This window comes from Gymnoscopelus braueri (genome assembly GCF_963280865.1).
Source record: "Gymnoscopelus braueri genome assembly, chromosome: 14".
Lineage (NCBI taxonomy): Eukaryota > Metazoa > Chordata > Actinopteri > Myctophiformes > Myctophidae > Gymnoscopelus > Gymnoscopelus braueri.
In genome coordinates, this window is record NC_137619.1 from 13,181,315 (window position 1) to 13,198,495 (window position 17,181).

General features: G+C 41.8%; 1 protein-coding gene across 1 annotated transcript in view; it reads right to left on the reverse strand.

The window, feature by feature from the left end:
- The window catches only part of LOC308099801 (protocadherin-15-like), a gene marked incomplete at its 3' end in the record, with an annotated part of 359,052 nt that extends 342,142 nt beyond the window's left edge, over positions 1-16,910 (reverse strand). The window contains exon 1 of the mRNA XM_080448598.1: positions 16,788-16,910. The remainder of the gene's footprint in view (positions 1-16,787) is intronic.
- Positions 16,911-17,181: the final 271 nt, after the last annotated feature.

Genomic DNA, 17,181 nt, shown 5'->3' on the forward strand with positions numbered 1-17,181 from the left:
GTTAGTGTCCTTGAGCATGACACTGAACCCCTAATTGCCCCCGATGAGCAGGTTGGTGCCTTGCATGGTTGCCTCTGCCATCGGTGTGTGAATGTGTGTGTGAATGGGTGAATGTAATGCACACTGTAAAGCGCCTTGGATAGAGGCACTATATAAACGCACAATTTACCAAATGCACCATTTATGTACGATTTGTAAATGAATGCTCTACTTCGTCATACAAGAAAGAGTGTCGCGCAAAAGTAGAGAAAATAGGCGATCTACAAGCTTGTGACGAGCTTGTAGATCGGTTATTTTCGATAGGTTTGAAAAGTTCTGGAAGTGAAAGCTAAATTAAGTAAAGTGGTTAAATGCAGAGCAGACTAACTTTTCAGTTCCTTGCACTGGTGCATCTAACCTTTTCATATAACTTATAATTTAAGTGCACCCACTCACACACACATAGACAGACTTGCTAAATGTAAGGTGCACTGGTGCAACCAATGAAAATGTTTAGTTGCACTTTCCTGAAAATAAATACTTTTGGACACCGAAGGTTTCTGTCCGACAGCAACAATATCGTCTCTGTCGGGTGGAAACCTCATTATGTCCAAAACTGTTAGACTTTTTTTTTCCAAAAATAGCAAAAGTAGCAGATCGACAAGCTCAAAACGCATCGCAAAGCTTGTAGATCTGCCATTTTTGATGCTTTTGTGTGACGCTGTAGATAGTGTGATCAAGTAGGGCGTTAACTTACCAAAAAAAACACAAAAAGTTAAAATATGGAGATAAGAGGGTTTCTGCCCGACAGAAATGATATGCAGCATGTGGGATCTGTTCAAAAGAGTATGACTATAATAGTAGTGAGCAACTTAATGCACACTTGACACCCAAACGGTGAGCCATGATTCTGCAGCAGCGTTTCATTTGCCCCCCCCCCCCCCATTATGCAACTAAATTTACAGCCCACTTCTGTCACGAAGGCCCGCATTTCATAACGGCGTGAATCACATTAACAGTAAGTACAGTAGGACACGGCGAAGCGCCCTGACGGTGTTGGACACTGACAGATAAGCGTGGGGGTGTTGAAAGCAGTACACTCCTGGATGGCAGCGGTGTCTGTGAATATTAACCCATTAAAACCGGGAAAGCGTCTGTGTCATTTTAGATTTTAGCTATACTGTAGTTAACCACTTTAACCATTATTTTATACTTTGGCTATTCAAAAATAGCAGATATACACGTGAAAATTGACGCAAATCTTTGAATATACTATATATTTTAAAGCGATTTTTGCTTATGGGGGTCCCTGGAACAAAATGTTTTTGGAAGGGGGTCCACGGCCAAATACATATAATGTTGGGGGTCCTTGACATGAAAAAGTTTGAGAACCACCGATATAGACACATACGTTTTTCAGAAAACCGTCGGCCTCAGGTCTTAATGGGTTAAGTGAGCCCACTGGGGATTACAGATAAACACCAGTATGTGCTTTTTTACAATGCAACTCACTCATGTCAAAATGCTAGAATACGCGATGATATTTTGTTTCCTGGGGGTCAATATACAATTGCCTCCTTTTCTCTGTGGTATAGTGAGGAATAGTCATATGATCTCTGCCACAGATCAGCGATTCTCATTCAACTTATTATTTTTTTTCAAGGACCCCCAGTTTAATATGCATTAGGCCACAGACCCCCATTTTATAAAATGATACTCTTGTGCCGTTATAAACCTCTCTTTTTGATGTGGTTTACTATCAGTAAAAATAATAATAAGCCGTTTTATCATGTTGTACAGCACTTTGGTCAACTTTGGTAGTTTTTAAATGTGTTTTACATAAATACAATAAATTTGACTTGACAGTTTATCTCTGTGACCCCAATCTACACAGGAAAATCCTCAGTGTTCATTTCACTCTGAGAGTGTAGAAATGGAACCAAATGAACCCATATAAAGGGTCCATTTGTTTACATTTGCCCACTCTCAGATTTGCAGGCCTGAACGTGTCCGTTTTATTCTGAACTATCAACCATTCAGCCAAGGTCCCCCTGTAACCCTCCACAAGGACCCTTGGGGGCCAGAGACCCTACGTTGACAACCAGTGCCACAGATAATCACCATGTCTACTACGCTTCCAAGACCCGATGCTTAACCGTAAAACGCAACATAATTTAGCTTTGTCGGAAATCAATCTCACAAGACAGAAACGCTGCATCTCCATGAATGCCATAACATTCACAGCAAATCACAATATCAATTGCTATCAAAGCAAGCCAGGCAAAGCATAATATATAATACAAACAGGAATTCCAGAAAATCATGCAGTATAAGTAGATAATGCATGCCCTGCATGCCGTCTAATGTCAGCTGAGCCCCCCCGGTGGCGGTGGTCTACTAAAACCTTTCATTTTCTCTAATTCACTGGGAGAAAGCCCACCGATCTCAGAGGTTCTCTAATCCCTCCGCCTGAGTCATCTCATGACCAACACTCTAATCTCTAAAAAACCCTCACTTCGGCTCAGCCCACGTCGCCCGGCCTTCCTCCCACCCGCCCGCCCGTGGTCGCTTGCTCGGCGCAGGCAGCACCCTGGCCTGTTTAGCATCGAACACGGCATATGCCGTGTCACACGGCATATGGCTTCGCACAAAGGGGGGACAACTTAAACACACACGCTTAAATACATGCAGCTGACACAAGACAAAATAACTTTTTTGACTTCTTGTAGGTGGAAAGCCTCTTAAGTGGGTACCCTCCCCCCACCAATGCCCACTCCCCCTCGTAAGTGGTTGACCAACCCCCCTCCCCCTCTTAAGTAGATGACTCCCACCCCCCTTCTAATCACAGTATGGATGTCGGGCAAGCCTGAATACGTGTTAAGATTACTTAGAATTAAGCCTGGGCTGCAGCATGGCGGTCCAGGCACCCTGGGCTGCAATGCCAGCCTGACAACGCGTCGCGGGTTCGAATCCCGATCCCGACAACCTTTTCTGCGTGTCACTCCCCATCTCTCTCCCAATTTCCTGTTAGTCTACTGTCCTATCTATAAAAGGCATAAAAGCCCCCAAAAAATTATTAAACTTAGAATGATATACTGAATGCGCACACACACATTTGTTGTTTTCAGACAGAAGGGGGGAGGCATGGAGAACATGGAGACAAATCTAGCAGTAAAGAGAAACGTGTCAAGGAGAGGAAAAAATCAAAGATGTACCTGAGGTTAGACATAAGATGTGAGGTGGTGACACTTTGGTAGGTCCACAATAGCAGCATTAAGGTGCAAAAAAGTATCAACAGGTATCAGCACGCCACATCCTACTACTACTACATGTGGGAGTATGATTAGAAGTAGTAGTAGCATACAGTAGGCTATGCTACTTCTACTCCGGTAGTAGTAGTAGTAGTAGTAGTAGTAGTAGTAGTAGTAGTAGTAGTAGTAGAAGGGGGAGGAGTAGGAGTAGTATCAGCATACAGTAGTATGCCACTGCCATCTGACAATTGCAGTGCCATCTGTCACTACTAACCTGTGACACACACAGAGGTACGTAAATCAATGGAAATACTTCGTATTGTTCTAAAAAGGTCTTCCAAGGCGAGGGCATGAATTCAATCTATATGAAAAATCGATATCTGGCAGCCTTGTAATGCCATATAACATTTACAAGATGCAATCTGAGATGAGACGTATTCCGACTTCTGTGATCATTATTACTTATGATTTGCTAAAAAGCTGCATCTGTTCCACATGGGGATTCCACTGCGGGATAAACAAACAATAAAACCCTGGGAAATCCTGAGCTGTCTGATGGATCTGCTTCAGTGCAAAATACAATTTGTTCCTTTTTAACGACTCGTGGTGCTGCTGATCTCTCACTTCTTTCATTGCATTTTGCTTTCATTGCATTGGATTCCTTTTATGTAATATTCACCCACGTTTTACTTGGTTACTACTCTGTTTTAAGTGGCTGTATCCAACTGATGTTTGTATGTTTGATATATTGTATCGTCGCTGTCAGGTGGAAACCTTGCATGTCCAAAATCCTTTACTTTTCAGGAAATGGAAAGAAGACCCTGCCAATCTTAAAGCAGGGAATCTCTGTACGCATGTATGTACGTACGTCTGTAACCCACGTATCTCTAAAACCGTCCGACCGACCGACACACACACACGCGTCGCCGCCGACCCGAGGGAGTGCGGTGGCCAGCGTCGAGTTGGTCGGATAGGCGGTTGTCCAGAACCGCCAGAAAGGGCTCTGGCCGTAATGAGCTAATTGATTGCCACGGCAAACCCAGCGTGCTTTAGTATGAGAGTGGCGACACTAGCATTGACTCCCACTTTAAGAATGGAATGCGGAAATGCTCTGTCTATCTCAATGAGGAAGTTCCAATGTTTGGAACTACAGCCCATAGCAGCGCGCTTTGCGGCGAGATCAAAGCGTGACGGTACTCTGGCTCTCTATGGGTCTGGGCAAACACAGCCTAAGCTTGATTTGGCAAATTCCCCACACCTGTCGGATTCCCCATACCTGCCATTTGATTAGTTAGTCAGTCAATCCACTTTTCACAGTCAGTTTGCACTCTTCAGACATTCTCCACAGACGTTTACCATTGCAAGGACTTTTCTATACGGGCACAAAAGGGACAGACAGACAGACAGTTACAACCTACTCTGACAACGGGTATAACGGGTATTGCATGACAGGGTGGGCCATGCATTCCCTATTTGCATCGTTCCCGAGTGGATCTCTAGTGGATCTCTAGTGGATCATAATATAGTCATTATTTAGTCACAAGCTCTTGTTAATACTTTTCGTTGGTTCAATATTCATAAAAACCCACAGACACACTAAACCACTTTCACTTCTTAATCTAGACGCTCACAACGTGTTGTGATGCGACGTGTTGCGAGCTTGTAGATTGGCTGTTTTTTTGCTACTTTCTGTGTGACACTTTTGTTGAAGTAGGCATTAATTGACAAGAAAACACAAAAAGTTGAAATATGGAGATACAGTATGAGGTTTCTGCCCGACACAGACGATATACAGGGTTGGATCTGCTGAGGGGGATGTGGGGGTAAATCTATGCCTCTGCTTTTGATATCACCCCTCTGGTCATTAATTTTGTTTATGGTGGAGACATGTTTTGTCCCTGCTTCTGGTCAGACTGAATTATATACATGCATTTCCTTTTGGGAAATTTAGACTGATATGTTTGATATAACTTTTTGTGTTTTTATTTGTAAATTAACGGCCTTACTTGATCATACTACAGCGTCACACAAAAGCAGATCTACAAGCTCGAAACGTTTCAAGCTTGTAGATCTGCTACTTTTGCTATTTTGGGATTTGAATCCTGAAAAGTAACAGTTTTGGACATGAGGTTTCCACCCAGACAGAGACTATGTTAATGTTTGATAATCTCCCATTTAGAACAATTCAACTAACCACAGTAACCCTGGCATCCATCCCTATGTTGGAAATGTTTCCTAATTTGTCAACCTTTTTTCAAATGTAAAATGTAAAAAAGTAAATGCATTCAAAAATAGAAAAATGTGCAGATTTGTTTTCTTCTGTCGAACCCTGTATGTACCAATACACAACGTAGTGTTGACATGTATAGCTATGAAGACCTAGGTACTTGATCTTTTTTATCTTACTATTAACCATATTGACACATTATTCCCACCCCTAGCCGCTGTGAAAATAAAATAGGCTTCACTTCTTTTCAGAAGAGCTGAGGATTTAAGATTAAAAAAACAACAACCTTGGGATGTGAGTAATACCCACAGTACAGCATATGGCATTTTATAAATGGGTTCTTTAATACACTGGAGAAGCCTTCAAGAGCTCTTGTCACTTCCCCCCTCATGCACAAACAACCTTTAACATCTCCTCAAAGCATAACGACTTAAAATGTGTTGCTAAATTATTCCCCATCAACCTGATCCCCACTCTGGAAAGGTTGCCTGCGTGCCCACCAGGTTTGCACTATCATTTGGTGGCGCCCACTCAGACGTCCACTCATGTCTGTGACTTAATGTGGCAGGGTTCCATACTGCCACCAATTTGGTGGCATTTGTGACTATAAATCTGTCTGTTGATGAATTGAATACATAGAACCACACTGGTGGTCCCCAGGACTTTTGTGTTATCCTTTTAGCCTTAATATCTTACTGTACCATGTGCCGTTTACATTTCTGACAAAGTAATCAATCAATCAATCAATCAATCCAGTGCCACAAAAACTAAATAACTGGTGGAACTACTGCTACTTGACTTTCATTGTTTGTTTGTCTTATTAAATTTTTTATGAATGGCACATTATGTAACTTTGCCCTGTGTTTACATGACAAAACAATAAATACAAAACATTTTGCCCAATCATTACCAGCAGTCAGCCACTGGAGTAGTGTGGTGGTGTTTTTACCTGCATAAAAACACTGCCCTCTCATTGTATTTGTGTTTTTACTGTTTGTTTTGGTACGGGACGTTTTTCAAAATATGAAAATGAACAGTGAAAACACCAAAATACAGCGAGCAGGCAGTGTGTTTCTGCAGGTAAACACCACCACACTATTGCAGTGTCTGATAGTATAGAGGGAAATGAGTATAAAATAGATATATTGTTTTGTAAACACCTTATTAAAGCGGCACTTTTTTAATGAATACATTTTAATTTTGTCCAAGCGTGGTAGAGTATGTTAACACAATATAACTTATACAATTGGGGTTATACAATTATTATTATTATTATATTTCTCTTATTATATGTGTTCTGCAATAGACAATGAATTAATCGTCAAGTAATATTTCATGATGGTGACATCCCTATACAGTATATGACTACCACTAGCTGACAAACAGTGGCATCACTGTGAAAACCAGTGTCACATGCTAGTCTGGAGCACCAGTGTGTGAACTGTGAATGCATGAAAAGCATCAATGGAGAATGGTGGCATAAAAGCCAGAGGTGCCATTTGTGTTGAAAAGGATGTTTTTTTTTTCACACACACACTGGCAAAACCCTGGTGAGCAGCTAGTGCTCCATTTGAAGCCATGGCACACAGCAATTCTTCAAAAAGCTGCAGGGAAGCCACATGAAGGACGCTGCCTACGAGCTAGACAAGTCCAGTAGCTCAGAAGTGACCCTTCATCCCATTAACTTCAGATGCATATTGTTGCTGTCGGGCAGAAACCACGTATCTCCATATTTCATATTTTCATAAATGAATGCCCTACTTCCGTCATGTTACAGTGTCACACAAAAGTATCAAACATAGCCGCTCTACAAGCTCACAACACGTTGTAGATCGGCTCTTTTTGAAGTTGTTTAAGTCTGCCTATGGTTCTAACTTCTTATACATATTGAACCAATGAAAAGTATTAACAAGAGCTTGTGACTAAATAATCATAACTACAGTGGATCCATTGGAACACAGGTTCTTGTCGTCGTCGTCCCCCCCCCCCATTTCCTGGAAAGCAACGGTTAAATTGGATATACGAGGTTTCCACAGGACACTAGCGCCGATATCTTCAATGCAGCCTTCACACACAGACAGATACAATACTCTGCCGCTACTGTGCTGTTAGATGGCTCAATGACTCTTTGAACCCACATGCCTCGTTATACAGACAACTGAAGAGCTAATGAAGGCTCTAGTGTGTGTGTGTGTGTGTGTGTGTGTGTGTGTGTGTGTGTGTGTGTGTGTGTGTGTGTGTGTGTCAGTGCACTTGTATGCAAGCACGTACGTGTAAGGAAGTGCATGCGCGTGCGTGCACAGTACGCGCACGCCGGCATTCCGTGTGCTTGACTGTACTGTAGCTCGTAACTTTCAGAGCGTGTAAAAAGGCAATGTGATCTTCAACAGATGTGATTAATTCCCTTAAAGGCCTTTCATTATTCTCCGCTTCAAAGCCTTTTCCACACACTATTGCCAAAACTCTGCCCACAAAGCCGAGACAGCTAAAACCCTGTCACCTGGGGAGTTGGGATATATATGCCAATGATAAATGACTGCACTATCTGCCAGTTCATCTTTATTTACCAAATACTGACACAGGCTGGGCTTTAACGATCAATGATGATGATGATTGTAGTTGATTGATTGATTGGCACATACGGTATTCTCTGTGGTTCTCAAACATTTTTCACTCCAAGGACCCCAAATTAATATATATTTGGCTGGGGACCCCCATCTGGATACATGTTGTGCCACTAGGGACCCGAGCCATCTAGAAGAGGGTCTGATGTGTGTTTCCGGGGCTAATCTCATAAACCACTGGAGCAATCAGTGGCACATTTCTTGTGTACGCTGCCAGCGGGCCAAGGAAGTAACTCAGCAAAACTTGACATTGAGCTTCCAAGTGGCGACTGAAGTGCTGCAAAAGTAATTGAAAGAAAGAAAGATTGAAAGAAATAAAATTGTGGAACGGATGGGTATGAAACAAGGGTGACAAGTGAATTTGTGAAAAAGTGAATTTGCAACGCTGTATCCTCCAAAGGTGAGGAAATGAATCATTTCCCAATGATTGATAAAAAAAATGAAAAAGACGTTGCAGTACACAACATCAATTAGATGGCAGTGGTTTGGATATCTCAAAAGTGATGCAGCACATTAAAAGGATGGTTCACCCCCAAAATTCACCCCATGGATAGTTTTTAGTTTTTGTCGCAAGCCAATATTTTGCTGACCGGCAGAGGTTTCGGTAGGTAAAAAAATATCCATGGATTCAAATCTCCATGGGGTGACTAATCGATAGGAAAAACTATACCTTAAAGATAGTCTGCAAAATATGCAATTGGTCGGTGACGGTGCCAACCAAGATGTACTGTACCGTTTAAACAACCACACAGAGCATGGAAATGCTGATCAAGTTAACGTTAGTTGACCTCAACGTTTTGTCCAGTGTGCACCAGCAGGGCTGTACCAAAACAACAATCAATTGTGTTGTCTTTTATGGCCATGGCACCATAAAGAAAGGGATCAAAAAGGAGCAAGAAGATGTAACGAGTGCAGTTTCTTACTTTATAGCGAAAGACGGGATTGTCCTGAGCAACAGGGGAGAAAGACTGATTAAATTGCTGGAATTGATTAAAGTGCTGGACTCCAGGTATGAACTCCCAGGCAGAAAATACTGTACCAAAACTGCACTGCCTCATCTTTTACGAATGGTGCCGTGGAAAGCTGGGATTTCTTTCACGTTTAATTGACTGAAGACATCTCCTTCTCACTCCCCAGTGAAGTTAAAAGTTTATATTAAGATGATACTACTCAGTATGTTATTTTAATCACAAAGTATATTCTAAACCAATGACTCCCAGCAGGCACTGTAGACTACGTACGCCGTCATTTCCACACTCGAAAAGTAAATACAACTATCATGATATTGGTCAACATAGCCTATAAAGTATTATGTTTCAAATTCCTGTCTTTTACACACATTCTCTCCATTGCACTGCTAAACTCACTACAGATAGAATAAGGACTTAGGTACTCTATACTTCTCCATTCTGACTGACAGTAAGACTTTGCTTGCCTCATTGGCTTTGGCTCTTTAAAAGCACCTCTGTGTGTTCCAATGCTTCTACTCCCGCCTCCTTAAGGCACATTAACACTGACTTGTTTTCCCATAACACCATATGGCTCAAGGTCTGTTTCTTAAGAGGGAATCAATACTTTACTCAGTTGTGTTTTTAGCCTTGGAGATTATATAGCTTTGTTTATGTTTTGCTCTCTTTCTCAAATTCCAAAGAAAGACATTGCATGTCGAGGACGTGGGGTGGCGTGGAGGACCTCCCTCCTGTGTATAGTTATTGTGTTCATTGTATTCAATTATTCATAACGAACACTCCAGTCTCAGCCCAAGATGTCTTGATCATTCACAACTAGATAAAAGAGAGATGGACTGGGTGGGGGGAGCAAGGCAAACGACACAGAGTCGAATAACTTCCCTGTGCAATATAGAAAAGGCTCTTTCAGACTGTTAGCTAAATTAATTATCAGTTATCTGGCTAACTGGCTGGAATGCCCTCTTCCACATAAATGGCCTTGTACATCTTAAAAATGTCAATTGAAAACATTTCTTCAGCGTTAACCCATTAAAACCGGGAAGGCATCTGTGTCATTTTAGATCTTTGTTATAATATAGCGAAGGAGGTAGGGAAGTTTGCGTTCTAAACTGAAGGCTTAAGTTACAATAAGGGCTGAAAACAGGAGCGAGAGGCCAGCATGAAAGTTCATGAACAAAAAAGAAGGGGATCTTCTTCTAAAGAGAGCCTCAGTTTTCATCCTTCAGTGTGCGAGACCCTTGTTTTTGTTTATGAGCTACTGTATACTACATAGCAACATATGTTTTTCTAAAAACGTTTAGGATTTAGAACAGTCATTCTCAAAAATAGCAGATATACAAGCTCACCACGCGTCGCTCCATGCCACGCCGCGAGCTTGTACATCTGCTATTTTTGAACATTTTTGTAAATCTTGAAAGAATTTTGGAATAACAAATCTGCTCTTCTGGGGGTTCCTGCCACAAAACATTTTCAGATGGGGGGACCACGCAGCCAAATACATCATTTTGGGGGTTCCTTGGCACGAAAACGTTTGAGAACTAATGATTTGTAATCGGCCTCAGGTCTTAATGGGTTAAAGTAGAAGGAGAATTGCTTCCCTTCGACCTTCTACATTGGGCTATAGTGATAACGTCGCTGTCGGGTGAAAACCTTGTATGGCTACGATAAAGGACGCCGAGAGAACGCCTCGTGTTAATTATGTTTGCACAGGGACGGACTGGGAACACAAATCAGACGTTTAAATAGCAGCATGGCCCACACTGTCCAAATTGACATGAAAATAATAAAGCAGTTATTAGAGCATGCAGCCAAAGCGTGTCAACATGCTGATAGGTCAGTCTATGCAAGAAATTCAAAGTAAAAGTACCAGCATGATAGGATAGGACCATGCAGTCCTCACTCTGCATACAGTAGTGCAGTGGTTCTCAAATTCTTTCTTGTCAAGGACCCCCAAATTGACACTTATTAGCCCGCGGACCCCCATTTGAAAAGATATATACCAGGGACCCCCATAAGAGAAGATGTTTACGGCTCCATCAGTGATTCTCAACCATTTTAATTTCAAGGACCCCCAGTTTGATATGCATTAGGCTACAGACCCCCATTTAATGGCATGTCTATCTCTGGGACCCCAATTTATATTGTAAAATCTATGTTAATTTAACTCTGAGAGTGTACAGTTCCATTTGTACACTCTCAGAGTTACAGACCCATAAGGGTCCATTTGCTTCCTTACTATCCATCATTTAGCTGGAGACCCCCTGGAACCCCCTCAAGGACCCCACTTTGAGAACCACCACAGTAGTGTACTCCAATCCACAAGCTTATGAAATAAAGCCATGTTTTGAGACAGCACTTTCAGTTTTGGAAGCTATGGCTGATAAAACCATGGTAAGATTATCATCCAAAGTATCAGGAGGACAGGAAATAATTATGCTATGTAAGTGAAGTTATAATGATATATGGGTCAGAACGATATCGGTCGGCTATACCCAATCAATTCCCAGCCCTGCTCAGCTAAGGGGTCCTTCCTTGGTTTGAATTTAAAAAAAACGTTAAAGACATCTGAAAGTGAACCCTAGCCGCCCCCATCTCATCCGCTCTGCCATTTGCACTGCATGCTGCCCCTCCCACTGATGCAGCACTAATGATCCCCATGTTCCACGTTTGATACCACCACAGGTGGTGTAGATGCGAGCGGAGACTTTTACTATCTCTGAGAATCTGATGCTGAGATACTGATCTGTTAATGGCACTCTCACACTGTGCAGAACGCAGTGGTGGGCAGTAACAGAGTACATTTACTTGAGTTAGACCTAGTCTTTAGACCGGGAATCGATAGCCAGGTTTTATTTTTCAAACAAGTTTCAAATTTCTTTATTTAGATGTGTTATTAACATGAGAACATTTGCTTCCATTATAGCATGCTAACTTTCCAGGAATAGAAAGCCTGCGGTTTCTTAGCTTGGATTCCCCATTGATGATGTCACTGGTAGGCGGGTTTCTGAAGTGTCCACAGTCCTGCTCTGAGACACAGACCCAGTAGAAAAAATCATCATGATCATTAGTGAGGACCAATTATATGAAGATAGGTTGAAAATGGGTGAAGTAAGTCGTCCGACACTTTTTGAGCATCTGTACTTGACTTGAGTATGTATAATATAATTTAGCTATTTTCACTATTGAAATTGTTTTTTTTTTGTTCTGGAAAATATTTAAATTTCAATACAGTTATGCATTGATATAAAAAATAAACTGTACTTTGTCATTTGTACGTTATGAAACTACTTATAAGTATTTAAAAACAAATGTTCTTTTGGATACTTTAGTGTTTCTTTTTTTAAGCAAGTACTCCAGTACTGAGTCATATTTGACCAGGAGTATGTATACTTAGTCAGGTAGAGGAATTGAGTACTTTGTGCAGTACGTGCCCCCACCACACTTGTGGGGGTGAGTGCAAGGCCAGGATAGGTTGCATCACACAGCACAGCAGCCACCCCCTAATCTGTGGGAGAACGTCGGTGGAAATTGAAACACCAGGGGGGCTGCTGGAGAGAGGAGAGGCAAGAGCAGAGAAGAGAGCTCCCCCAGTGCTGCCGTTGAGTCTTCCTCCCACCATCCCAGGCGTACCGAAATTATTTCAGGCATCGCTACCCACGAGTGTCTTATCAAATAATATTGGAATGGTTTCCCTGGGGTATCCATTGTGCATATGAAAACAGAGTCACGTTTTGCAGGATGATAAGTTATGATAGTGAAACACTTAGTTAGAATGTGTGATGCGAGACGCAACGACATATCTTGTATATCAGATCCATCCGCCCATTTGGAAACTTGAACGTGAGTTCATGAGTCCAAGAAGACAGGGGACTTTAACATCCAGAACACGCCTGTTGTGCAATAATAACCTTTAGAAATGTTGTGTCTGTGTCCTCGTGGCTTGTCCTACTTCAACCAAAAATACAGATGTTTCTGGCACCACTGATGTAACTGAGAGGAAACCATCGCAACGTTTAAACAACTCTGCAAGGAGTCAGGACATGCCCTCTATGTTACCACTCGACAGTCCCAAGTATTACATAATCGCCTAATTGCAATTATTTGAGATTTCCATATATTTTTTAAACATTTTACAAAATAGCAGAAATAGCCGATCTACAAGCGCATCGTGTTGTGAACTTGTAGATCGGCTATTTCTGCAATGTTATTGACATGTTATTATGCTGTTGCGACACTTAAAATATCAAATGTGAAATTTGAACGGTAACATTGTATATCGTATCGATAGAAATATTTGGCATAAATATTCAAACATTCAACACCTTTTTCAAAAAGAAGGATATTCTTGCTGTCACAACAATGTTAGGAATGACCACTGGTTCACTGTAATTGGAAGATCAGAATCAGAAATGAATTTCTGTGTGGTGCTGCGACAAGCCAACAAAAAGAAAAATACTTGACTGATGCTAGACTACTGACAACATGGACACACTAGGGAAGTCACACTCGAGCAACAGCACTTTCCAGACTTGTAGAATCCACACACAGCAGGCAAAGGTCTACAGTTTTGACTGAGAATTGCAGACAACATCGTAGTACTTTTGTTGTTTGTTTCCCCCCCAAGAGTATTCAGATCAACAATCTCTGCATGCAGCAGTGTCCCCTGTGCACAGGTGTTGATGCAACAACAGACAAAGACGGGATCATTAAGCACCCGTGGGAGTGTCGCGATCCGGTTTAATTAGGGTTTTATCACACTCATCTCCCTGGTGGTGTGACTTCATATAATGAAGAGGTGATGAATGAACAAAATGTAAACTACTTAGCCACCACAGCGATCACAATGCACGTGGTCGGCACCTAAAAAAAATCGTGTACTGCTTGCTAAGCATTAATTCAATATCAAAACTTAAGTTACGGAATTAAGGTGGGATTTCAAGAAAAGTCATTCAGATGCTTAACAAGCCGCAGCACCTACGATGAGTATCTACAGAACATCTAGCAGAGACTAGAACACCCGCTGGGCTGATTAGTCTCATTTTCTGTCCCAACCTGTGTGCACCACCCGTGCCCTCCAGGCTTCCCGTAACCATCTTTAGGCATGGAAGAGCCACTCAATTATTCCTGGACATTAATTCCACTTCTGCCTAATTCATGCCTTCTGGTTCAGTTCAGTTATCAGCGTATTTTATATCCACTTTAGTTCACCTTATTAATACTTGAGCAGGAGACGCCTTGAGCTCCCCTGTCCTCCCTTCCCGGCCATAAAAATGGTAAACACCTTTTCACGACGGGGTCCTCAAGCTTTAAAGGCCTGGTATCAATCAGTATCTAGATCCCCCTTGGCACAAAGCAGTGTAAAGTGCCAGGTTAATCAATGGCTTAAAAGCATGGTCTTAAACAATGTGACGATGCATAATGGTTCAACTCGGCACGTTTAGTTTGTCATTGTTGAGTTCCACTTCAATATTCCTCAGGCAATTCAACCGCGATTCAAATCTGTGAAGTTATGATTTTTTTTTGTAATAATACATGGCTCTCTCTAGATTATCTTTAAAAGGCATACAGTAGTATGTCACTTTACCTTGTGTTTACAAAACAAGTACATGGTTTACACATAATTCCCCTCTATACCAGCAGTTATCAGCCACTGAAGTAGTAAAATATCTTGTTTCTTTATGTAAACTAAGATGTTACATGCATACAATAACATACATGCAAAACAATTATGTCCATGGACTTCTATTTAATAGCTGAATAATAGTTAAAAGTAGACAACGCCAAGGTTGCAAAGCTTCAATGCATCTCTCAGACTAAAAAAGTACTAAACAATGTTCTATCTTGTAAGGCGATTAACTACAAAAGTGATTGTTTTGGTTCATTGGCTCATCACTGTCAAATCAAATAGATGAAGAACACACGTAAGACAACATGGAACTTGTATGTTCAACAATTACTGTATGTCCACAACACACATTAGATGCATATAATGACTATATCCCAAATACTATAGATGAACTATTAGATTACATTAGGATACTATAAAGGTGTGCTCCTCTGAGCACAGATCTCTGCCGGGCCTGTTCGCCTACCCAGCAGTCAGGACACGAGGAAGCTGTGGGGGATAATACGAGTTTGTACAACAGATGGTGCAACTGTTTGCATTTATGGCTCCCCAATGCCCATATGGACAGAAGTGAAAGCGGTTTTGGAGGTGACCTCTACAGAGGACACATAACTCCAATTAGGGTATGATTGGATGTTAAGTTCATGATACGTGTGTATGGTGTTACCATGTGTGCTCATTGGCAACAAACTGACATTTGTAAGATTTGTGGTGCCCCCTATGGGTGGAAGTGAAGTTGCTTTTAGCTCTGTCTTGTTTAAAGATTAGCTGTTCACAGACTCACACACACACACAGACAGACAGACTAGGGCGAAAACAAAACAAATAAACTATCCACGCCTCCCGGCCATTCCGGCCTGGCGGAGATAATAACAACATTTGAATACATTACCTGACATGAAGTCCTGACTATAAGATATCCAGTGACTCTCAGAACAAAGCAAATAATCAGGTGTCACAAACAGGTCGTATTATTATAGCCACTGACTGTGTGTGGAGGCAAGAAAATTGCACTCTAGTGTTCTCTCATCATCTGTAACCTTGTTGTCCAAACACATTATGCCACAGTACAGTGTGTGGTGTGGAACAGGACAGGGGAACTCCTGGAAAATAGCTTCAATAGGCTGTAGGACCATTGATACAAAAAAGGCTTTCTGTCAAAGCTTTAAATCGAAATACAAGTTGATTCGCTATTGCAACAGCTACCACCTGGCAAGTTGCAGCATGTCAATTATATAGAAGAAGATAGTAAATTGATAATGGCATTAAACAAGACATGTCACAGGTAGTAGCCTAAATGAGAAGTCAAGGCTCAGCAAACAGTTAAAGGCTGATAGCTTTTGTCACGGTGGTGTATGAGATGGGAAAAAGAGATATTCTTATTAAGGATTTCTTATTCTTCAATTATACGGTGGTGTATGAGATGAAAAAAATAGATATTCTTATTAGGGATTTCTTATTCTGTGGTTTATGAGATTGGAAAAAGAGATATTCTTATTCTTCAATCATACTGTAGGCTACGTGATGACAACTGTCCTTGTGTTGATGTGGACCAACCAGCAGCAGCTGTAGTTTACTGGCATGTGGCATTAATGGGATATCATCATCATCATCATCATCCTTAATCCAAAGTGAACCACACTGATGATGCACTGCCTGTGCTTTAAAACTCCACAGGAGATTATTGCACACAGACAGACAGACAGGCATGCAGGCAGACAGACACAGAAACAGTTGGGACCATGGGTAATGAAACACTAGCAGGTTACAGAAACTCAAACAGGCTGATTATTAAGATCACGACCCTGCAGCTGGGACCTCCTGATATTATACAGTGAATACACTACGAGATGGTGTCCGTCCAGCTTCTGTACAATCACCACCTGTCCCTTTCGGAACCCCCCTGTATACCTTTTTTAGTATTTGGGATGAGGTATACAGGGGGTCCGAAAGAACTGCGCAATCACTAAACATGACTCTTTTACGCGGCAACAATATCAAACATTTTAGCACTGGGGCGCCGAAGACAAACGTGTCGTGAACCGTTTGCAGCGCAATATAATGCGCTCAAAAAGACACAACACAACAAATAGAAAAAGATACATTTCTTACCATGTTTATAGTTCCCAAAGTACGCACATTAAATCCTATAGGACTTGGTGAAGAAGCCTCCCAATTATAATCCCAATGGCAACACAGCTGTCGCTACTTGTCGCTAATAGTAACCAGTCCGCGGAGGAGGACATGCATAGTATCCAGTGCGCTCCACTGCGCCCCGTCCTGTTAGAATGGTCCAGCAGCCTCTATTACAGGGGGACTCCCATCAGTATGGACACCAGTTAATGCACTACTTCACCCGTCAGCCCGTTCACTGTGGAGATAATATGAGACTGAGAGCGGGTATGTGAGAGAAACACAGAGCACTGTGTGTGCAGTGCAGCTCTCTCTCTCTCTCTCTCTCTCTCTCTCTCTCACACAGACACACACTCTCTCTCTCTCACACTCA